We start from the raw sequence: 24,484 nt of genomic DNA, 5'->3' as shown, positions 1-24,484 counted from the left end.
CTCTGTCACCACAGAAAGGCCTTTCTGTTTGCTGAAAATCGCCAGCTCCTGGAGGAGGAGGTGGTAGAGTTAGATTGGCTGAGAGTAGAGTCTCCAGAGAGTGACTCAGGTTTGGCTTCTCCTGGCTCCAGAGCCTATTTTCTGTTTACCAGGGGATTAATCATGGTTTCCAAATTGGTCTGCCAAGACGCCAGCAGGACTGATTTTAAAAAAAAACCAGAGGTGCTGGGTTTGGGATTTTTCCATGCCCTGGTCAGTGATTTTCAACAGGAAAAGGAAGGGATATGATTCCTTGTCTAGAGCCTCGCAATAAATTATGGAGCTCCCTGTAACTAATCTGATTCTGATCACTTGTCCCTGTATAAACACACCAGATTTATAGCAGCTGAGGTGAGATGCCTCAATTCTCTCCTTTCTGGTCAGCAGAAGAGTGAATTCAATGTTTGATCAACCAGATTTGGTGGGCATTTTGACTTAATTCAATCTAACAACTATTTAATGTGTAACCAACACAGGCTACAGAAACCTAAATGTGATATTTACAAGAAAATCAGGAAGGGTTTGGAAACATGTAGAAAACAAACAAATAAATAAATATTTTTAGTCCTTAAAACAGAGGTTTGAGCCTTTTTACTGGATTCATTACAACACTGTTAGGATACACATTATCCAATATATTCATATACAAGCAATGAATCAACACAGTATCTTCCTGAGCCTGACAGTGATATCATGGAGAAATCTTTTTAGAAGCTGAAGCAGTAATGGTTTTGCTGTCATTTGTTGGGTTGTTTACCATAGGAGGTGGTTTGATTATTTTGCATTGTAAATATTGATACTTCCACAGATACCCAGACAACTCATATTTCCTCAGTGAGGGCAAAGAAGCTCTTGAAAACATCACAGATCATTTTAAAATGGACAACTTGTTTTTCAATTAGCTGGAATTACTTTAAGTAACTTGTGATACTTTCGAGTTTAATATATGGATATTTATCCTTATATTGATAAGCATAGTCTCTAGCTTGGGAAAGTTTGTATTAATCACACAAAAAGATTTATTTTGTGAAGCAGATTGGTAAAAAGAAACATGTGACAGTTCTGTTATGGTATTTTTTGCTTTATCAATCTTTTTTTTAAAGTATCGATAGTAGAACAATTAGAATAGAGAAACAGCTTACCATATTATAACATAGCTGTCTTTAGGTCCTGGTTAATTTTCATCCCTTCAACTGTTTGCTCTACGTAAATCTGCATTTACAACACATAGGAACTAGCATCATTATGATATATTTTGTGATTAGAAGATAGATAGATACATAGATAGATAGATACATACATACATACATAGATTGATAGATAGATAGATAGGCAGGCAGAGAGACGGACAGACAACAATGAAACATTCTTCCTAACTGAGTCTCCAAACCCACTGGTGCCTGAAATCCCACTTACTCTATATAGTGTTAGGCATAGTCTGCTTCAGCAGTGTTTTGTTCCTGTGCTTCAGAGAGTGATGATGCTATCTCGAGGAACATCAATGATCAGGAAGTATGGCATGTTCAAGGGGCATGTTTTCAACTTTTCTGACGCCTTTTTTTTTTTTCTGTGGCATTAATCTGGCACTTAAAATTATTGGGAAAGAATGGCAGTACCCCAAAGTCCATTCAGTGTTCCCCACTGATGGCACAGAGAAGAAAGAGCAACACTGATGAGTATTCGAATAATCATTCTCAGACTCTCTTCTGGATCTGGGTTAGGCTTGGAGAGATCAAACACACAGAACAAGTGAGTACAAAATGGGCACTTAAACTTGAACTTCTGAATCTGGGGTTGAGAGTTAAGAGTCCAGGTTCTAACTACTCTGTGGACCTCCTGAACCATGGGCCTCCATGATACCTAAGTAAAGTGAAGGTGGGATTACATCAAGGTTAGGAGGCGTCTATGATGCATTCCTTAGAAGCTGTAAACTGAGGTGTTTTAATCAGGTGGTTTGGAAAAAAAGCTTCTAGAGTCGCCTGCTGTAGGGGCAGTGTCCTTGGGGGCAATAGTGCAACAAGATTATTCACCTAAGGCAAAACCTTCTAAAAAGTCATTCTGAAATTTACAGTTGGAAAAAGCTTTAGAGGTCATATGATTTACCTCCTTACCTGCTATATAAATTCCTCTACAGCATCTCTTAAGTTTTATTATCCACTTTCTGCCTACACACCTGCAATGACATGGAATGCACTTAAATACCCATTTAGGTAGTAACCTTTCTAGGACTTTTTACGTAGCCCTGCACTTATCTATAATCTTCTAGGAACATTCCCTTCAGCGTGGTAGCCAAGTAACCGTTTATTTCTAGCTATAATTATTTGAGATTCCTCTATTTTTATACAAAAGTGCTATGTTGGGTACTATAGAGAGAGTATAGGATTGAGTGATACAGACTTAGAATCCTGGGTTAGCTTTAAGGACATTTCAGTCTAATGGAGGAATGTAAACACAACACAACACACACACACACACACACACACACACACTCTGACTACCTGGGAGGAATAATCAGGGAACTTTCAGCGAAGAGATTGTTTGTGAGCTTGGCCTTAAATTGTGAGTAGAATTTGGAAAGACTTTTGCAGAATGGCCTAGAATATAAGCAAAGTTCTATCACATGGGAAAATAATTCAATAGGATTCAGGTCTCTTGCTTAAGGACCCTACTTCCCAGAAGGCAACCGTGAGGAACTTTCCATTGAAGGACTTGCTTTGGGAATTTAGATTATTGTACTCTTTGATTTTTCAAAGATGATGTTAGTAGTTCTCTTTTTCAACAGAACATTCCTATTAAACCATATTTCCTGTCCCTGGAATAATCTTATACTGAACAGAAGAAAGGAAGTAAATAGAGTTCCAGAAAGCAATCTTAAACCATACCCACTTTGAAAATAATATCCAAAGGAGATATTTTTAAAGGTACTTTTTTTTTTTTTTTTTTTTTTTTTGCGGTACGCGGGCCTCTCACTGTCGTGGCCTCTCCCGTTGCGGAGCACAGGCTCCGGACGCGCAGGCTCAGTGGCTGTGGCTCACGGGCCCAGCCGCTCCGCGGCATGTGGGATCTTCCCGGACCGGCGCACGAACCCGCGTCCCCTGCATCGGCAGGCGGACCCTCAACCACTGCGCCACCAGGGAAGCCCTAAAGGTACTTTTATTCAGAAAATTTTAAAAAGGAATGAGCAAAAAGGCAAGCAACCCAGATTTTGTCATATAGAACGTAAATGCTCTCTAAGAGGGAAGAGCTTGGCATACCGCAACAGCAGAGGTCTGAAATCTGAGATTTTTTGATTCGCATTTCCTGGTTGTGTCATACGTGTTACTCCCTGCCTGAATGTAAGCTCTCTTGTTTCTCTCCCCCTACGCTGGGCTCGACCAGGCCCAGATCTGCTCTGTCTCTCCGGGTTTGCTTACCAGGCACAGAGGAGGCATATAGTTCGGTGGCTAAACCACAGGATAGAATGCAGCCTCTTCCACCACTGACTCACAAGATGACAGGGCCAGCTCACTTCCCCTTCTGATGTTTCTGTTCCTTTGTGTATAGTGGAGCCCTAGCAATCTTCAGCACCTTTCTTCATTCCACAGAAATAAATGAGTATATTTGTGAGTGTGCTTTGAGACAGGGATCAAAAGAGATTAGTTCTTGTTCCCTGCAGGCAAGGCACAGAATCACTTTCCCTCCTATTACTGTTGCACCAAAAATACCCATGGGATATTTCATCAGGGATAAATAGCGGCTTTTTTCAATGTTGGCTTGTTTATTACAGGGTAAGAACAAAATCTTGGGCTACACAAGTTACATCCCCATGTTGACTCACTTCCTTACCTTCCTCCTAGCTGCTAGAGCACCAGGGTCAGTTGCTTATTTTACCTTCCCTTGATGTTTCATCCTTGCATTTAGTACACAGGATTGATTCTTCTTCTGCAGATACAGAGGTGCATTGCTTTATGCTACAGGCTGTCTATAGGATGAGTTTTGTGGATATCAAATATTTGTAAACAAATCAAAATTCTCCCTCAACTGAAATCATTATCTCAGAAGAGTTTTTTGTTTTGAGTTGACTTCTCAGCGTGATAAAGTGGAAAGAGCATCAAAATAAGAAATAGAAGATTAAGCTTCCTATTCTGGCTATGCCCCTAATTCGCCATGTGACTTTGGGCAAATGACTCTCTGAAGTCCCACTAGTCTATGCCCTGGCCATGTGGGGCCTCAATTTTGTCATCTCTAATATTTTGGATTCAGATTAGATGATGTTTATGGTCCAATTATGGAATTCTTTAAACAATCCCAGTAATCCATGATACCATTACTTTAAATACCTTAATTTTAGCCTTTCCTTAAGGAATTTGTAGTAATAATTATCAACTCTTGAGAATTAATGTGAAAGATGAATATATGAAGGTTAAACAGCAGTAATACATTTTATAGGCAGGTTTCCAATTTATAATTATAACTGGTCTTTTCTTGCAAAGTATTTGACGATATATTTTCAGCAGTTTGATAAATATTCTACACATTCTGGACCCACCCTGCTTAGCTTTCGAGTCCTGAGACACACTTCTTAGTGAGTTTTACACCTGTGGCTTTAGATATCATCTGTTGTTGTTGTTGTTGTTTAATTTTCAGATTTTAAAATTTTATTTATTTATTTTTTGTCTGCGTTGGGTCTTCGTTGCTGCGCACAGGCTTTCTCTAGTTGTGGCGAGAGGGGGCTACTCTGCATTGCGGTGCGTGGGCTTCTCATTGCGGTGGCTTCTCTTGTTGCGGAGCACAGGCTCTAGGCACTCAGGCTTCAGTAGTTGCAGCACACGGGTTCAGTAGTTGTGGCACGTGGGCCCTAGAGTGCGCGGGCTTCAGTAGTTGTGGCACACGGGCTTAGTTGCTCCGTGGCATGTGGGATCTTCCCAGGCCAGGGATGGAACCTGTGTCCCCTGCATTGGCAGGTGGATTCTTAACCACTGAGCCACCAGGGAAGTCCTGATACCATCTACTGTTGACTTTAATAAATTTATATATTTAGCCCAGACTTCTCTCCTAAACCCCAGACTCATATTCTGCAGTCTGTGACATCTCCATTTGGATTTCTAGTAGATGTCTCAAACTCAGCAGGTCCAACATGGAATGCCTGATCTCCACTGCCTCCCAAACCGCTTCCCCCATTGTTCTCCCATCTCCGTGCACCGCAACTCAGACCTTCCGTTGCTCACGCCAGGAGCTGGGTTGTCATGCTCACTGCCTCTCTTGCTCTCACCATCCACATAATGCCACCGAATTGGTCTCCCTGCTTTCTGCCCTCATTCTTTTATGAATCATTTCCCAAACAACAGCCAGAGCGATCCCTTTAAAAATGAAGTCAGGGGCTTCCCTGGTGGCGCAGTGGTTGAGAATCTGCCTGCTGATGCAGGAGACACGGGTTCGTGCCCTGGTCCGGGAAGATCCCACATGCCGCGGAGCAACTAAGCCCGTGAGCCATGGCCGCTAGGCCTGCGCGTCCGGAGCCTGTGCTCCGCAACGGGAGAGGCCACAACAGTGAGAGGCCCGCATACCGCAAAAAATAAAATAAAATTAAAAAAAAAAAAAAAAAAAAATGAAGTCAGAAATCATGCCTGACCAAACCTCCTTCATTGATCTGAGTTAGTAATTAATTCCTGCTCACTCAGAGCACAAGCCAAAACTCAGAGCCCTTGTAACCTTGTCATTTATTTCTTTATTTATGTTACGTGGGCCTCTCGCTGCTGTAGCCTCTCCCATCGCGGAGCACAGGCTCCGGACGCGCAGGCTCAGCGGCCATGGCTCACGGGCCCAGCCGCTCCGCGGCATGTGGGATCCTCCCGGACCGGAGCACAAACCCGCGTCCCCTGCATCGGCAGGCGGACTCTCAACCACTGCGCCACCAGGGAAGGCCCGACCTTGTCATTTTTATCTCTGCTCCTCTCCCTTTTTCCCACTCTGCCCTTGCCACATTGATCTCCTTGCTCTCCCGGGTCTTGCCAAACATGGTCATTGCTGAGGCCTTTGCATTTGCTATTCCCTGCCCTACAATGCTCTTCCTGTAGATATCCACATGACTCATTCCCTTGCCTCCTTCTGGTTTTTGTTCAGATGTCATGTTCCTACTGCGTTCTTCCCTGAACAGCTTCCTGCCCTCCTATGCCCTGCCCCTGGTATTCCCTAGCATCTTTCTTTTTTTTTATTTCTCTATAACTTTTATCATCTAATACAGGGTGTCTTGACTTTGGCATGATTGACATTTGGGGATAATTCTTTGTTTTGGGGGATTGCCCTGGGCAGTGCAGGATGTTTAGCAACGGTAGGGATGTTGCTACCTCCTACCCGCTAAATACTAAAAACCCACCTCCTCCTCCCCAGTGTGACAACCAAAAATAGCTCCAGACCCTGCCAAATGGCTCCTGAGGGGCAAAGTCATCCCCGGTGGAGAACCATGATCTAATATCTGTTTTACCTATTTATTTGTTTATTGTTCCTCTCTTCCCCACCACCAGAATATAACCTCCAGGAGAACAGGAATTTTTTGTCTCTATTCATTCACTGCTGTAGTGCAAGCACCCAGAACAGAGCCTGGTGCATAGTAAGTGCTCAATAAATATTTAATGAGTGAATAAATGAAATGGACTCCTACCTTTGCTCCTCTGAGCTCATCACGCTCTAGTCACACAGGCCCTTTTTCTGCCTGTACATCCTGAGTTCATTCTCACCTTTCTGCCTCTTTCTTTTAGCTCCTGCTCCTGTAAAGTTCTAACCACAGGTCATCACATGGTGGATCCCAGCTTTTTACTCAGGTCACTACTTAAATGTCACTTGTTTGAAGAGGCCTTCCTACCTGATCGCACTGTCCAATATGACCCTCCCTGCCTGCCAGAGTTACTCTCTATCATTTACTCTGATTTCGTTTCTTCATTACATCCATCTCTGACATGAGCTTATTTGTTTACATGGTGAGTTTCCGGCTTTCCCTCTTAAATGAATGTTCTCTGAGCACTTGACATTATCTGTTTATTTATCATGGCAACCCCACAGTCTAGAACACTTCCAGGCCCAAGTTTGTGTACCGACTGAACAAATAAGCCTACCTCCTAGTTGATTTCAGAGTGGAAGAGATTTCAATGGTTAGGAATTAAAGGTGTGTCTGTCAAGGTTCAGTTGCAAAGAAGAGAATCCACTTTAGCTAGTTTAAGCTGAAAGGGCTTAATCACAGCATTAATTCTGTGGCTCACGGAATCATTGAGAAGGCTGAAGAAACAGCCTCCACATTGAGCTCTCACGGACCACTTTGAAAGCCACACATTGACTGTCCCACCAAGGGAGAGAATGCTCTTCAATCAGGAAACCTCTAGCTGAACCGGAAGCTGAGGTTCCAGCTGCTGGCTCTGAGACCAGACCACCACTGTCAGGATCAGGCAGCTAGCATGAGAAGGAGGTCAGCACTCTTCACGAGCTGTCAAGATCAGAAAACCACCCCCAGAAAAAACAGATACCACCATGCCAGTGTTGGCCAGCAGAAAGAGCAAAACAGTGAAGCTTGCCCTTCAGAGAACTTGATCTTCCAGCTCTCGTGGCAGTACTTCGGATCAATGGAACAAATTCAAATGAACACCATGGCTTCTAGGAAGTCTGGGAAGATGTGGCTTTTAGCTTTCCAGTCTCTGCAGCACAGGCAGGCACATTGGAAGGAGATTTGAATGAGTGTGGAGGGACAGATTACCATATGCACGTGTGGTGCTAAGACAGGATGGAGAGATAAGAGGTAAAGAAAAACAAATGAATCTTCAACTTCATATCTGCAAGGCAAAAAGTTTGCCCCCAATACAAGTCAAATAGTCAAGAGTCTCTTATACACAGTACTGACGGGTAGCATTCATACAATTTCAGGAAATGATTACTTTTTCTCAAAGATGCAACAGCATATGATGAATAAGTTGTCACCATTCCTAAAGATCAGTCCCAGTAAACCAAGCTCAATAAAGCCATGATCTGAGCTCTCCTGCATAGTGGAACTGTTTATACCTTATAGCCCTACAAGAAAAGTGTGAGTTCCGTCAGCCTGAGCACTGTTTTTCATAGCTGGTCATGTACATTTATTTCCAACTTAGGGCAGTGCTCAAACTCAAGTCTTTGGAAAGGCTTAAATTGGACAGAATCTCAGATTTGTACTGGCTAAGAAAGAAATTCATTACTAGATTTCATTTTTATTATTTGAAATCTATGAAAGGTTATTTATTGGAATGAATCTATTTTCATAAAACATACTGTCTACACTTACATCAGGTCACATAATGCAGTGTGAATATGTATTTTACTTAATTCATTTTTTGCAAGGATAAAATTCGCAGTCTTTTTATTCTTAACCTTATATTTGCATGCTTTTCAATATTTTAAAAGTTCATTGCAATTATAGATGCTGTTGGTTTATCTGTTTTACACACTTAAAATCTAACTTTAAATAGAATCAATATGAAATGATAATTGGGGAGCCCTTGCTCGACTAAAAATATAGAGATAGAGAAAAACCTACACAAAATTTTAGAATGTACTTTTAAGAATGCGATTTTATCAAATTTAGGAAATGCAAAACTCTCTACAACTTTTAAATTCTTCCTTTTAAGTACTTCATGCTTAAAATAGCTTAAGGATTTCTTCCATTCTTTCTCTCCGATATTCTTTGCAAAGGACTTTTTAAATAGCTACTCTTTTTTGAGTACCTTCTGTGTGCTAGACCTGGAACATTCTCTCTTTTAATCCTCATAGCTTCCCTATGAGGTATAGGTATTATTTCTGCTATGCCGATGCAGACACTGAAGCTCAGAGAAATTGCTCGTAAGAGGCAGAACTGGGGTTAGAAATTGGGATTTGACCTCAAGTCCTCTCAACTTCAGAGCTTACTCTTTCTCCTGTAACATTTAGTTATTCACTCACTCATTCATTCATTTATTCAGTTAATGCTACTCAAGGTCTCCCTATGGGCTAGGTGTGTATAGTTTTCTGAAATTAAAATAATGAGTCCAAAAAAGGGCACCATCCCTGCCTGTATGGAGCTGAGAATCTCTACACCCTCCAGCTGGTTGCTTATTCAGGATTTATAGATGAGGATTAACTTCCTGCAAACACAGACAAGAATGTGAAGATTGCCATTTTTTTTTAAACGTCAGAGATGGCCATTTTATAAATATTCCCATGTGAGAGAATATTAAAATTGACTACCTGCCCTAGGTTACATGTGTTTGCTTAGAGTCCTTGATGACTTCATGATTAATGAAGCCCAGAAGTTAATTAGAGAGGCTGAAACTCAAGAAATCCCTGGTGAGAAAAATAAGGATTATCTAATTTTTACACAAGGCAGAAGCAATGACAGAAATTGAGCTCCTGTCAGGAAGGAGCAAGCATTTAAGACATAGTTTAATAATGTTTTGGGGTGCTAGTAGTTTTGGCACATTGGCTAACACTGCCAAATTCCTGAGTCAAGGTACTAACCAGCCATCAACTATAAATGACAGAACCCATTATGTGTACCAGGACTTCAATGCCTGGAGGGGCCAGTAGGCTGTGTACCAGGTGTGGAGGGTCAGGTCTATTAACACATAGGAATATTCTTCACTTCCACACCCAAAAATATGTTTTCTCCTATTGGTAGATCTTTCATTTTTTGCCCCTTCTGATAGAGATATAGATATAGGAACTATTTCACTTTCCACTTTACCATAGGAAAAACAACAGCCTGAGGGCATTGATGAGTATCTGGTGTTCAGCCTCACTCTGGGGGAGTCCTATGGAGTGGCAGGGCCTATGGGACCCTGGAAATAACATGCCTTGTCTATTGGGGCAGCAGTTATTATAACAACAATCAGTTATTCCTGCTGATTGTTGCTGTGAAAGAGGGCCCAGTAGTGCCAGATATTTCATTTTTTAAAGAGAAGCCAGAAATCAGGATTTTTCTGTGAAATCATCTGATATTTAAATCTTGGCAACTAATTCAAAAAATTTTTAAAAAGAACAAAAAAACTCTTGCACCAACATTTTTAATAGGGTGATCAATCATCCTTGGTTGGTCCAGGACCAAGGTGTTGCCTAGAGCATGGGTCTTTCAGTACTAAAACAGAGAGAGTCCCAGGAAAACGGAGATGTTTGGCCCTTCTAGAATGTGGAGGATAAAGAAGATATCTCTATAAGCCACAGAAAGTCTGTAGGTGGTCAGTTTGTAACCGCTGATGATTAGGACAGCAAACTAGAATAGGATTCACAATGTCACATTTTCAAAGGAGAGGGAAGATATTTGATGAACAGAGAATGACTACGTATATCCAATTACTCACTTCTGCTCTCCCCACAGTCCACATCTGATGGCCACAGTCAGGTTAGAAACTACTGTAGTAAACTGATTGCAGTGCTATAGCGTTCTTTTTTTCAACTGCTTATCCAAAATTTGTTCAACCAAGGAACATACTTAGAGAGAGGGAGATCCAGAGGGTAAAAGAAAAGGTTGACTTCTCTGAAAAGATACAAATAATCAAAGAAAATGTTGGAAGTGTATTGGGAAGTATCTTGGGCCAGACTATTTTTATTCCACCTAAATTTTATAACTAAAAATAAAGGTTAATTTGTCACAAGTTTTTCTTAAAAAATTGTTTTTTGATTTAAAGAATATTATCATGGGAAAGCAACTTTAACACCATGTAGTCCAGGACTTCCAATATAAAGTTGGGGAAATTGAGGCCCAGCATCCCATAGCTAGTTAGTGGCAGAATGGTTCCACCTGCACCTGTTTGGAATGGTGTAGATGGGTGTCAATGACGTGATAAGGGAAGGCAACATGGCTCCTCTAAGATCCAGTTCTAGCAATTAAGAAAGTTTTATGGCAAAAAGAAAAATAACCATTAAAGTCTAAAAACAACAAGTTATTTCAAACTCTGACTTTTGTTTATGAAATTAAAAGATAATGAATCACTAAATGCTCATATTGTTGAAACTCAATGCAAATTGCATAAAATGAAGGACAGTGAAATGGAAAAAGGAGAATTCTCTATCAAAAAGACTACTATATTGTATCTGGGTCATTTCATGTGCACAGTACACATTTCAAACTAAAAACCGATGATTTGCAAAACAGACAAGAAAGTTTAAAAAAGGTCTTTCCAACCATCATTCTATACTGGCATAGTTTAGTTTCATTAAGTTCTAAATGCATCACTTCTTCAGGAAAGAATTCTCTTTGAAGTCAGAGAATGAACTCTGTGGTGAGGATATGCCCCCAGGCCCATAGGAGCAAGTAAAAACAAGGCTGATCTTTATCGTATTACGTTGGCATGCTGCCCCAGCCAAAGAACTTACTGGTATTATTTACAGTCACAAAGAGGTATCATTAGGGTCCAAAGATTCACAAATCCCTTGTTTGAATAAGTAGAATCCCCCTCGCTTCTTTTTGAGACAATATGAAATACACAGTTCATCTCTGACACCTGTTTGTATTAATTCCTAGGAATCTCACAGAATAGAATACAGACAATGGCCCAGTAGCTTGAATGTCACACCAAAAGACCACAAGGCCAACCTATGTTCTTGCAGCCTCTAAGAAGCTCTTACAGCCCGGAGGTCAGTGGTCACAATGTCTTTATTGTGGGTAGAGTGCATGTAGCTGTAGCCCACTTAAGCAGAAGCTTGGTGAATAGTTCAAGGTCAGAATGATCCTGGTCAGAGTGAAAGGCCGACACTTGATGAGTTTATGGTTAATGACCAGACCCACAGCTGGCCCAACACTTACCATTCCCCTCCTGATTAGATCCAGGAATGCAGTGAGAAGGGAGGGGTATGTTAATTCTTGATAACCATTTGGAGGTTGACATATAGGAAGAGGAATCAACAAAACACAATTATAAAACACTGTTTTGGTGTTCAGGCCAGACTCCCTTCCAGGATAAATCTCTAAGGGGGTGATTTAGGCACTCTATTTCAGAGGCACGTCCTAGGAGTGTTGCTGCTATTTGTGTTTGTGTGTGTGTGTGTGTGTGTGTGTGTGTGTGTGTGTGTGTGTTTAAGCTTAAAAAAACAAATATTTATTATCATACATAATTTCTGAGGGTCAGGAATCTGGAAGTGGCTTAGCTGGGTGGTTTTCTCCTATGGTCTCTCATGAGCTTGCAGTCAAAATGTCTGCCAGGACTGCAGTCACCTGAAGGCTTGACTGGGGCTCAAGGGTCTACTTCCAAGATGGTGCACCATTGGCTCAAGATGGCTCATTCACATGGCAACTGGCTGGAGGCCTCAGTTCCTTCCATTTTGTCTTCAACCTGTCTGTGGGCCTGCTTGAGTGACATGACAAGACAGATAGCTTCTCTCAAAGTAAGTGGTCTAAGAGAGGAAGTAGGACTGTAATTAACGTCGCTTTTGGAAATGGGTTTTTGAGTTTATACAGTCTTGGTACTACTAAGTTGCTTTGTTTCTTCATGCCTGTATCAGCCACTATAGTTGGCAGTAGTGTGGACTTCACAAGAGTGACTAACTTGCTTTAACGTGGGAAGCAGATGAGTCCATGTTGGAAGATGTGGAAGGTGGGAGATGGCTCTGGCACTGAAACCAGGAGAAGCCTTAAATAAATGACTGTTATACATTGCTGAAAGCAGTGGTAAATTATCCTTTTTTAACATTTGGGATAGAAGGATTTGAGTACGTGTTTAGCCCAAACCTTCCATTTCAAAGATGGCAGTTGAGGGCATGAGAAGGGTAATTTTACGTAAATATTTCAGAGTATTTGTATTTAAAAGAGTCATCTATCTTTAATTAACCTTTGTTTGTGGGTAGATTATTACAGTAGAGTATAGATAAGCCATCTCTGGACTTTCCAAGCTCATTGTGAACAAAGCCAAGGTAGTAGCTGGCAACAAGATAACCAGAAATATGATTCTTAGCAACCTTTGAGTCATGTGAATCTGAATGCAGAAAGAGATCAAGATTATAAACCTAATTCTCCCACACATGAGCGGGACAATGGATTGTTGGGAAATTATAAAGAAAGTTTCTTCTTCTGAGCCTCAAAGCTTTCAGAAAAATTAATGGAAAATCTTGGGTAACTTACTTAACCTTGCTAAGACCCATTTCCTCTTCTATCATGAGGCTGATGATAGCAACCCTGTAGGATTATTGTGATGATTAGAAATAACCTATACTAAGTGGGTGTTCAATAAATGGTAGCTGATTTTAAAATTATTATTATTACCATCATATTTTTTCTTCAAGGCATTAAGCTCATAACCAATAGGCTAGGAGAACCTTTAGCCCTTTGGTTCTCAAAACTGCATCAAGGTTATCTGAAAAGTGATGGTGGGAGAAGGGGGAGAAGCTCCAGTTTACTGCAGCCTTGTGAGGTAGTGTTTCCCTTGAGACCACTTGCAGCAGAATTACCTGGTTGTCTGTAAAAAATTCAGATTCTTGGATCCTGCCGCAGATCTACTGAGTCAGTATATCTGGGGTTGGAACCATGTAGTGTGCTTTTTAAACAAGCAACCCAAATGATTCCTATGCACACTAAAATTTGAGAACCACAGCAAAAGATGTTTGGAAACCCTTATGGGGCTCACAGAAGGCAAAGCAACTGAATTGATCTTAACCAGAAGTTTCCAACTTTTAAAAAATTATGTACCCCCATCAATAAAACCTTTTGTATAATATAATCCTAATGTTTGTATCTCTGTATTTATACTTTTATTCATAAATTATTTACATGTACCACTATGCTAAATATCCTATACATTATAAAACAAAATAGAAATTTTTTAAAAGATGATATAAAAAATTTTCGTATAAATTTTAATATTTTCATCCCATATCCTAGTGGATCATATGGTATATCCTCTGGGATTCATCCTCCCTAACCTGGAGACCAGCAGCTAAACCAGCAGTGGTCCCTATGGTTGTGTTTATTCAATCACTTATTAAGCAAACATTTACAGTGTTCTTTCCAAATGCCAAGCCTGTTCTAGGCTCAAGGGCTCACTGTGAGTGATCGTTTCCTTCTGTCATATTGAAGCACTAATAACATCACTACCTCACCGTGTCTAAGCACTTTGTTATTTCCAGATTCTGTGGGCCAGAGCGTTCAGCTCATCTCCTCCCGGCAGTAGAGTGGTGCTGCACCTAGTTCAAGCCTATGGTCAAGGTCACAAATATATAACTTAACAGAATATTTGGGATTGGGGGAAAGTCCAAGACAGTCATGGTAAGGCACAAGTAAAGGGGGTAAAGCCCTCCCTGAATTAAACAGAGCACCATCTTTGGGAAGGTTGTGTGGAACTGTGGAAAGAATCCTTCATTTAGTTCTGGAAGAGCTATATGTCTGGGCTTCATTCCTTACTGGCTGCATGACCTTCTGTAAATTACTTACCCATTGAGCTTCTGTTTGCTCCTTTGTAAAACAAGGATAATAACAACTTTTCTGCTTACTTAACACAATTGCTATCACAACCAAACTCTTCATCTTTGATAACAATCCTGTTGAATGCCAGGCTTGATCAATCAGTTGTCAAACACTATGTTTTACTGAGTGCCTGATGGATATTCCAAAGCATCACCAAGTAAGTAGAATTTCACTTTTCCTGATTTTACTAGAACAAGCAAGTTCGTATTCTTCTGAATTTAATAACTACTCACCTTCCATCTGTCACCCTTCCACTTCCACAGCGGTTAAGAGAAGTGACTTCAAAGCCTCGCTTTGCCTCTTTGACATCCCATTTCCTTTAACATAGTTCCCTCATCTGTAAAATGAGGATAATGATATTTACCCCCTAAATTATTGTGAGGGTTAAATGGGATAATTTATGTAAATGTTTGGTACAATTGGAACATAGTACAAATTGAAGAAATGATTGTTATTTAAATGGAAAATATGAAGAGGTACTCTTTCAACATTTTGGTAAATGCAAACTACAACTTGATATAACCATTCAGAAATGGATTTCACTTGGTGACTCTGAAAAAACAAGTGATTTGACCTTACATCTTTTATATGATTAACATTCTTACCCTGGTTATTGAGGATGAAGTTAAAGGATAGATTTCTGTTAAGATTCAGTTGGAGAATGAATAATGACTAGCTTGACAGAATGGAACTTTTTACTATGTTTTAGACTGATCTAGATTTAAGAACTGCCCCAAACATGAAGACTTAATATTTACTAGAAATAAAAATAAAAGGAAAAAATATTGCTAATAATCTTATTACAGTGAGATATGATCATGAAGTAATGAGCTGGTAGTCTATAATATGTGCCACAACAAAGCTTTGATCCTGACTTTTAAATTATGTGATACAAATCTTTCCCTATTATTTATAACGGTGGATTTTTTTCTTGTTACACAAGCTATAGACATAGCTTAAATCACTTACTTAATGATTCATGATGTAAGTGACATTTCCTTCATCCTTACTTATACAAAGATGATTTGATTATACAGGCACACTTAGCTGGTCATAACTTACCTTCATAATAGGCCTGCAGTTTAAAAAATGCTCAAGGGACAGACCAGTATTTGTTTCTAAGTGAATTTATATGCCAGTTTCCCTTAAACGGCCTAAGTATAAACCTAATCTTTAAAACAAGGGTTCTTCTCCTCTTGCCTGAGTTGGAGGTTGATCTTCTGTTTATAATTTCTCTTGATATCTTAGTCTGCTTTCCTGATCATTGTAGACTCACAGGAGCATAGGGTATTTGAACAGTGAAGAACCATAAAGATTTTCTGACTATTTCCTCATTTTTTAGAAGCGAAAACCATGACCCAGGCAAGTCATTCATTTTCATCAGCTTCAGAGTAGAGAAGAGACTCCAAGTCAGGACTCTCAGCTCTGTTCCTGGTTTATTTCTCCTCAACTCAGCTTTTTTCAGTTTCCCTGACTCCTGATTTGACTGTTTAGTTCAAATGCATAAAAGTGTGGTAAAATCAGATTAATCTGAAACATGGTGTTCATTTCTTTCCCGAGAACAAGCCTTGATGTGTGAGTGGAAGCAGTGGTATTTCCAAGTTCTAACCAGTGAGGTGTGGCAAACTGGGACATGGATAAGTCCTGGGTTCTGGCTGTACTCATCCCATTATATCTTTAGTATTGTGATTCTTATAAATTGGGTATAAAATTATCTACATTGTTAGTGAATATTCACATTGAGAAATCATGTTTATTTCTCCTTTTCCACTGCAGTGTGACTTAGATGAAGTATTCCTTAGTGAATTAATCACACTGGAGTCCCCCAACCAACTTCAGGATTTTACATACTCTAAATAGATTTTTTAAAACTTAAAGTATTGATTAATAAATTAGATACTGAAGAACCAAAACTCATTATTGAACTTTAATTGAAGAGAGCTACTACAAATGCTAATCTGATATCCTGGGAGTTGTAAATATTGTATAGTAATAGTATATTTTGTATTATTGAAACAAAATCTACTTAACACAAGTAAAAGTAATAAATTTAGCAAAAAAAGAAAAGTAGGTGTATGAGTGTGGCATCAGAATAATGGAAGACAGGCTCCCAGAATTATCTGTGTTATAATTTACTGGTGCATGTTCATGTATTGCTTAAATACCTTTCTTTAAAAAAATATCACACTGTTTCAGGACACAGAGAACTACAATTACATCTGGGTCCTCAATTCATTAGCATCTTTTCACCACTGGCCTTAATCGGTTTTACATCAGTAGGAGTTAAGAGCATAACAGAAATCTAACCAGTGTATGAAGATCAGCATGTGGCCTGATTTTAGTCAAAAGAGAACTGAAATTGTGCCAGTTCAGCTGAACCTGTGGCCACATTCTGTGCTTACTCAAAATAGATCATGCATTTGTAGTAGTTTCTAAGGAATTGTTTTAAATAAATAACACTTTTGGGAATTGATTCTCTTCTCAAATGCATATTGAGAGATTTTTTTTCAACTGACTTAGTATAAGAAAAAAAAGTAAGAATGAAAGACAAATTATTTAGAGCCCTTGATAACAAACATCCTTTCAAAGTAATTTTATCCACCCTTTGTTCTGTGACTTAAATTTCTAAAATGGTATATGTTGATAAAAAGCCATGTTCTGGTGTATGTTTCTCTTTTCCTTCCTCACTTTTGAGCTCAGTGTAGCAATGCATTTATCAGCAATACAGGCAGAAATTATTTTCTCCTTCAATTATTCCCACCCCAAGGAGGTAGACAAGGTATTTAAAGTAAAGAAAAATATAAACCAGACCAGGAAAGGACCACTGAAAACTGTGCTGAATAAAATTGGTTTAGGAAAGAAAAAATATCCCAAATGTATTTGTTTGGGGATTAAAATGTTTTCTTTTCTGTGTATTCATTCATTCATTCTGTGTGAGGAAACTACCCTGGAGGCCAGAGACACAGAAATGGAATGCACACATCTAATGTTCATATTCAAGAAGAGGAAGCAGATGCATACACCCCAAATCATAGGTTAATATAAAAGTGCTGGAATGGAGGTAGGAAGAGAGTTATGGGGACACATGGGATTGACCACCCCAGAAAATGGGAGGCAGGAAGGCTTCTATGGAAGGGTCCATGGGATCCTTGAAGCATGAGCAGAAATTTGCCAGAAAGAAAAGGAGTTGGAATTCCAGAGTTAGAGTTAATAAAATGTGCAAAGTCCCAGAGAGATAAAAAGCTATGGTACCTTGAGGACAGTGAGAACTCCTGTACTGCAGACTAGGAGATAGGATGAGACCAGGTGGTTAAGGATTTTATTCATTATAGTAGAGAATTAGGACTTTATCCTGAGGGCAATCAGGGGCTGAAAAGGATGTTATCAGGCAATGAAGCATGTTATAAACCATGGCCATTTAAAAATAAAAACATAACTAAGGAAAATTGGGAGGAAAAAGGTAGAAAATGAATACCTGTGCTAATTTCCTCAACTTTCATAGGAAAGGAGTCAATAGGTATATCTGAAAGTCAGTCAGAAAACAGGGGCCATCTGTATTGTCTAGTCATTACAGGCAACCTCTAGAACTGAATATAATGCTAGAGGTAACACATATCAGGAGACAAAAGACAGTAATTTAGATAGAAGGTTCTATGAGAATTCTTCTCATCCTTTACAGCAAGAAGTCAGTACATATGGCCCAGAACTGATAAATCAAGAAATAGAAATTAGCAGCAGAACTTAAAATAGTTGCCTCTGCAAAAGGAGGCTTGTCTGGAAAATACTTTCTGTTGGTTCTGATACCTGGAATCCCCTGTATTAGGTACAAAAGGCAAAAGGAGCATAGTTGCTCTTTCTTTCTCTTTCCTCACTTTCTCCAACAGGGTATTTATTGGAGAAAATAAAGGGTATGACCTTTACAAGGCAGCTTCTTACCTCCTCTCTCGGGAGAAAGTCTCCAAGTGGATGTTTATTACTTTTCTATTCTAGGGTTAGTCAGTCTTCAACCCTACAAAGAGAAAAACAGCCTTTAGCCCATGCACTAACGATAAAATATAGGCTCTTAAAGATTTCAATGAGCTTAAAATAATTAGTACTATTGTCGCTTCTCTACTTTAGATACCGAAAACCTAGGGAATAAGAAAGGAAAAAGCCGGGGCTTCCCTGGTGGCGCAGTGATTAAGAATCCGCCTGCCAATGCAGGGGATACGGGTTTGAGCCCTGGTCCGGGGAAGATCCCACATATCGTGAAGCAACTAAGCCCGTGTGCCACAACTACTGAGTCTGCGCTCTAGAGCCCTCGAGCCACAACTACTGAAGCCCACGCGCCTAGACCCTGTGCTCCGCAACAAGAGGAGACACCGCAGTGAGAAGCCCGCGCACCGCAACAAAGAGTAGACCCTGCTCGCCGCAACTAGACAAAGCCTGCATGCAGCAACAAAAACCCAACGCAGTCAAAAATAAAATAAATAATATAAATAATTTTTTAAAAATGTAAAGCCTTTAATCATAAGTTAATTGCGAAAAGACTATTAGTCATACCATAGGTACCAAATTAACAACTTAATTGTTTTCTATTTCTTCACCACTTTTCATGAATATTACGGAAGGTTCAAACCTTATTAAAACTGTCTTAATGGCTTAGGATAGAAAAAATGTCAGAAAGGTTTTAACTTTCTCTTAGAAACAAAATCTTTGTGACAAAAATTCAAGCTAATGTTTTTAAAGCCACATTAAAAAAAAATCGACAACCTGCTAGAAGATTATGCTACAAAGAAAAGAGTCAGTATCCCTAAAAAGGAAAAGGTCATGGCATCCATCATTCCTCAGACAAAAAGAATGGAATCAATTGCACTATATGCAAAGCCAGTTTTTAAATATTCCTCATGGCAAGATCATCTATGAAAAAACATCAAGGCATAACCAATAGGCCTTTCTTCTTCTCATGCAAAAAATTATATATATTTATGAGGCCATATACTATAATACTTAAGTGTATAAGATTGCCTCTATAAGATCTGGGTTAGAAGCTCAGCTCTGACACTAACTGGGTGACCTTGGAGAAGTCATTTGCTCTAAGCCTTGCTTTCTTAACAATACTTGTTGTTGTGGGTTGTGGTGAGGATTACCCTGAAGACTTGATGTAAAGTGCTTTAATACAGTGGATGGCACAATGTTAGCTATTCTAAGTAGTATTTTATTTATTTAACAGAAATATTTCCTATTTTTAAAAGTAACCTTTAACAGAAATATCCCAGGCTGGCAGTTAACATTGAATAAGTGAAAAATCAGAATTTTGTTTAGTTAGATGCTATGGATCCAACAAGGGATACCTAAACAGTGTCCTAGAGAAGAACATCTAGAACCCAGGAGGCAGGCTATGACATCACCCAGCCCCTCTCTGATGGCACGGTCTTTATGGGGTCCATCTCCTTCTGAAGGTGAACCTCTTCCCAGGAGTGCCTTTTCATTGAGGAGCTGTTTTCTGACAGCAAGAAATGATTTGGTTGTCATCCATTAGAGTGAAAAGAGTGGTTATGTGATCAAGGGTAACTCCTACAAAATACTTTATAAATCCAAACGCCAACAAGATTTTTCTTTGACGGCTTTATCCTAACGTGTTGACAATTCCAGGGTCAGGCAGTTTTCTCTGGGCAGAGAATGGAGGTGGTGGGGCAGAGGAGGTATGGAAAATAACACACTCACATGCAGACAAGACATGCGATGTGCAAAGTTGAAAATATCTGCTATCTGTCCCTTTAGCAGGAAAAAGTTTGCCGACCCCTGCTGTAGAGTCTAAACACTGATCTTTGAGAAACTCTGCCTTAAGGACTTCAAATTAGAAGCAATAAATGAAAACCCTGATTTCTGCACAACTAATGATGTGACCATGTTCTTTTAGTCAGGGTTCTGGGATATTGAATAGAAAAGGACATTTTCCTTCTTGCATCTATTTGCTTGAATTATTTATATTTATAGATTAAATCATTCAAAATTAAATGATTGATTTATTGGGTGACACTGAGTTGTCATTCAATCGGAATCATGTATCATTTGTTCTATCATTGGGGTTGGAACTCTGAACAGGAACAGGAACTTTCCTGAAGTCAAAAGCCTTCTGGGTCATGCAGAACTTGAGTGTTACCACCCAGCAACAATAACACCCCCAGGCGAGGAGAACAACTCAAAATCTCTGAAAACCAACTTGTCCCATGCTTTTGGCGTCAAACTTATTTTTGTGGAAAAACCTGAATGGAACCTGTGTGGGCTGTTCATGGTCCGTATCCTATGCAGCGTGATTATTCAGACGTCTCTCTGCGGAAGTACTGACATGGTTGGTCAAGCCTGCCCGAGACTGCTGACTATGTAATGAATAAGGAAGCACATTCTACTTTCTAAAACCTGGGGTGCAAAGTCTGAATCCTGAACCCAGCTTCCTAAAGGTTTTCACTAAAGAACTGTGGACCTATGTTCTATTTGATTATGATTAAAGCAAAAATAGGAACTGTGTGCAGGAAAGTGTCACTACTTTGAAACCAACAGAATTCTTTTCCCACAATGCTCCCATATAATATGTCCCTCTAATTTCTTAGTGTTTACAAACAGTGTAAGCCAAACATTTGTTCCAGTAAACAAGTGAATACAGTGACTGGTAGTTTTCTCTTTTATGGATTGTGTACAGAGTAGTAATGTCAGGGTTATAAACACGATGAATAAAAACATAAGTATTCTTAAAGTGACACACGCTATTCCGTATCCATTGTTACCACTCCCAACTTAAATGAACTTAATTTTAAAAAATCACTTGTTGAATCTCTACTATGTGCCAGGCAATAAGGTGGGTACATTGATGCACAGAACAGGCATCTTCTCCTATAAGACAATGAGATTTGAAAGTGGATATACAGATGTATGTATTGACTTATTCATTTATTTAGCAAATAAATTTATTGAGCACCTACTACAAACCAAGCACTATTGCAGGTGCTGGGAATTTAGCAGTGAAAAAAATCCCTATCATAAAAAGCTCACCTCCTAGTAGAGAGAGATAGATAATAAGGAATATAAATAAGCAAAATTAAGTAATATAAAGCAGAGAAGAAAATAAGGATTGTCAGAGTTGGGGAGGCAATTTTAAATAAGGTGATCAGAGAAGGTCTCACTGATAAGGTGTCATTTGATAAAACTGGTAGAAATGAGAGTGCCATGTAAATATTGGAGGTGGGAGGTGTTCCAGGTACAGAAACTAGCAAGTGCAAAGGTCCTGAGGTAGGAGGGAACTTGGCCAACCTAGAGGAATAACCAGGAGGCCAGTGTGACTGGAGCAAAGGGAATGATCCAGGGCAGTTCAGGAACTGGATGGATGGTGGCAACACTGTTGAAATTGAGAACATGGACAGGGAAGATAATGAGTTTAGATTTCAACTTGTCTGCAAGCCATCACAATGAAGATACTCAGTTTAGAGCAGGGGTCCCCAACCCCACGGCCACGGACCGGTACCAGTCCCCGGCTTGTTAGGAATGGGGCTGCACAGTAGGAGGTGAGCAGCAGGCGAGGGAAGCTTCATCTTCCACTCCCCATCACTCCCCATCGCTCACATTACTGCCTGAACCATGCCCCCCACCCCCCACCATCCATGGAAAAATTGTCTTCCATGAAACCAGTCCCTGGGGCCAAAAAGGTTGGGAACTGCTGGTTTAGAGCACATGATGAGGCTGGGTGCTGAGATTTGGAAGTGGTCAGCACTGATAGATGGAAATAATTTTTTAAAGATTGCATGATAAGTCATTCCATCATATATTACAGTCATCCTATGTAATATTTGGGGGCAAAATATACTAAATATTTTGGGACAAATTTATACTAACAATTTCTTTTGTTTTTCTGGAATTTACATTTAATTTGGCATTCTGTATTTTATCTGGCAATTCTAATCAGTATTCAACTGCCCTGAGAAAAGAGGCAGGTACACCAGTTAAGAAACAATGACAGCAATCCAGGCAAGAGGTGAGGAATCCCTAAAATGAGTGTTTCATAAAGGATCCTTTGCTTCACTAGTATAAATGCAAATTTTAATCTTTTTTTTTTTTTTCTTTTTTGCGGTACGCGGGCCTCTCACGGGCCCAGCTGCTACGCGGCATGTGGGATCCTCCCGGACCGGGGCACGAACCCGTGTCCCCTGCATCGGCAGGCGGATTCTCAACCCCTGCGCCACCAGGGAAGCCCTAAATGCAAATTTTAAACTGTGAAATTGAATCAATTAATTTGAATTGATTAGAAGCATAATGATTTCCTATAGAGGTACTGCTCCCTCAGGGCCAGGTATAAACCTGTGTGCTTTGATTCTTGAGGGGCCCCAACGTCTGCTGTGGCTCAGCTGGGGGCTGCAGTAGCCCACAGAACACTTACCCCTGGAGAGGGAGTGAAGAGCTAACACCCTGCTATGCTGTCATAATGGGACTTATCTGGGAGAGGAAAGTTCTGTGTGCATCTTCGCTTCAGTAGAACTTGTTTACTGTGTTGAACTTGACATGAATAAGAAAACTGAAAGTCCCTATTGATAGTTGATGCAGCTTTCCTTCAGGAAACGTTTTTTTAAACCACACACATTTTCAATATAGACTCATGATTTGGCTTTAAAAATAAGCTAAAAAACAAAATAAAAATAAATCCAACAGGGACTTCCGTGGTGACACAGTGGTTAAGAATCTGCCTGCCAATGCCGGGGACACGGGTTGGAGCCCTGATCTGGGAAGATCCCACATGCCGCGGAGCAACTAAGCCCGCGAGCCACAACTACTGAGCCCGCATGCCACAAAACTACTGAAGCCCGCGAGCTTAGAGCCCGTGCTCCGCAACAAGAGAAGCCACCGCAATGAGAAGCCCGCGCACCACAGTAAAGAGTAGCCCCAGCTCACCACAACTAGAGAAAGCCCGCGCCCAGCAGTGAAGACCCAATGCAGCCATAAATAAATAAATAAATCCAACATATCAAAACTATTTCAAAATACAAAATATTTTCTTCTTTCAGGGCAGCTGTATTTCTCATGCATTATACATTATAAACTGAATTCCATAGGCCTTGATCTATCTTCAGCACACACTGAAGACCCCATTGTCCCACGGCTCTGACTTAAGAGGGCTCCCGGGAGACGAAGGAGAAAGCAACTGCATATGCACGTACACATTCTCCAAGTGGATTGGTAGACCCTACACTGAAAGTTGCTTGGTTTTTCTTCAGGCTCAAGTTCCATGATCAGATATATCTTTAATGGCAAATAAATTCTTTAAAGCCCGTAAAGAGATGTATAATAGAAATATGACTAAAGAAACATGAGTGACATCCGTGCCATTTAACTATAGGACATTTGCAACACCCAGATTTGAATGTAACCTGAGTGAGGGTAGTAATCTGTGCTCTGTTTGCCAGGGTGGTTCGCAAAAAGGGGGCAAGATGAAGAATCCACAGCAGCCAATCATTATGTTCAAGGGGATGTTGAAATCCTTTAAAGCTTTTCATTTCTAAGCTTGTTCAAGAGCAGTTCAGTAACCAAAGGCAGACATTTCAATTCTTTCATTCACTCAATAAATGTCTGTTGAGGACCAATAAATTGCCAGGCACTGTGCTGGGCTTTGTGCTTCAAGAACAGAAAAGCCATTCATTTGTAAACTGGAAGAACTACAGTGTAGAAATCTGCCCTTTAAAAAGGTGACCTTAGATGCTATCTAAAAAGAAAGTTAGTATACTAAAAACTACTGAATTGTACACTTTATAAGGGTTAAGACTATGTGAGTTATATCTCAATTTTTGAGTGGAAAAAATAAACAATTAAAAGTAAAAAAAAAAAGTGGGAAATTAGAGTATAATTAGATACTATTCCTTTTATACCCAACAGGATAGAGGCAGTAAATCTAATAATTTTTCATTAATAAAACTCTAGAAATTGCCAAGTTAGCCTAAGACATTATCAAAAAAATAAGCAATATAGTTTAAAAAATTTAAAGACAAAAATGAGTGTCTT

General features: G+C 39.9%; 1 protein-coding gene across 1 annotated transcript in view; it reads left to right on the top strand.

The window, feature by feature from the left end:
• The first annotated feature begins 12,665 nt into the window (after positions 1–12,665).
• The window catches only part of TRMT1L (tRNA methyltransferase 1 like), a 186,295-nt gene continuing 174,476 nt past the window's right edge, over positions 12,666–24,484 (top strand). Inside the window, exon 1 of the mRNA XM_067029575.1 lies at positions 12,666–12,670. The gene's annotated coding sequence lies outside the window, so the exon portion shown is untranslated. The remainder of the gene's footprint in view (positions 12,671–24,484) is intronic.

The sequence above is a fragment of the Kogia breviceps genome, chromosome 1, assembly GCF_026419965.1.
Source record: "Kogia breviceps isolate mKogBre1 chromosome 1, mKogBre1 haplotype 1, whole genome shotgun sequence".
Classification (NCBI taxonomy): Eukaryota; Metazoa; Chordata; class Mammalia; order Artiodactyla; family Physeteridae; genus Kogia; species Kogia breviceps.
Note: the sequence above shows the minus strand (reverse complement) of the source record. Positions and strands in the feature narration are given on the sequence as shown.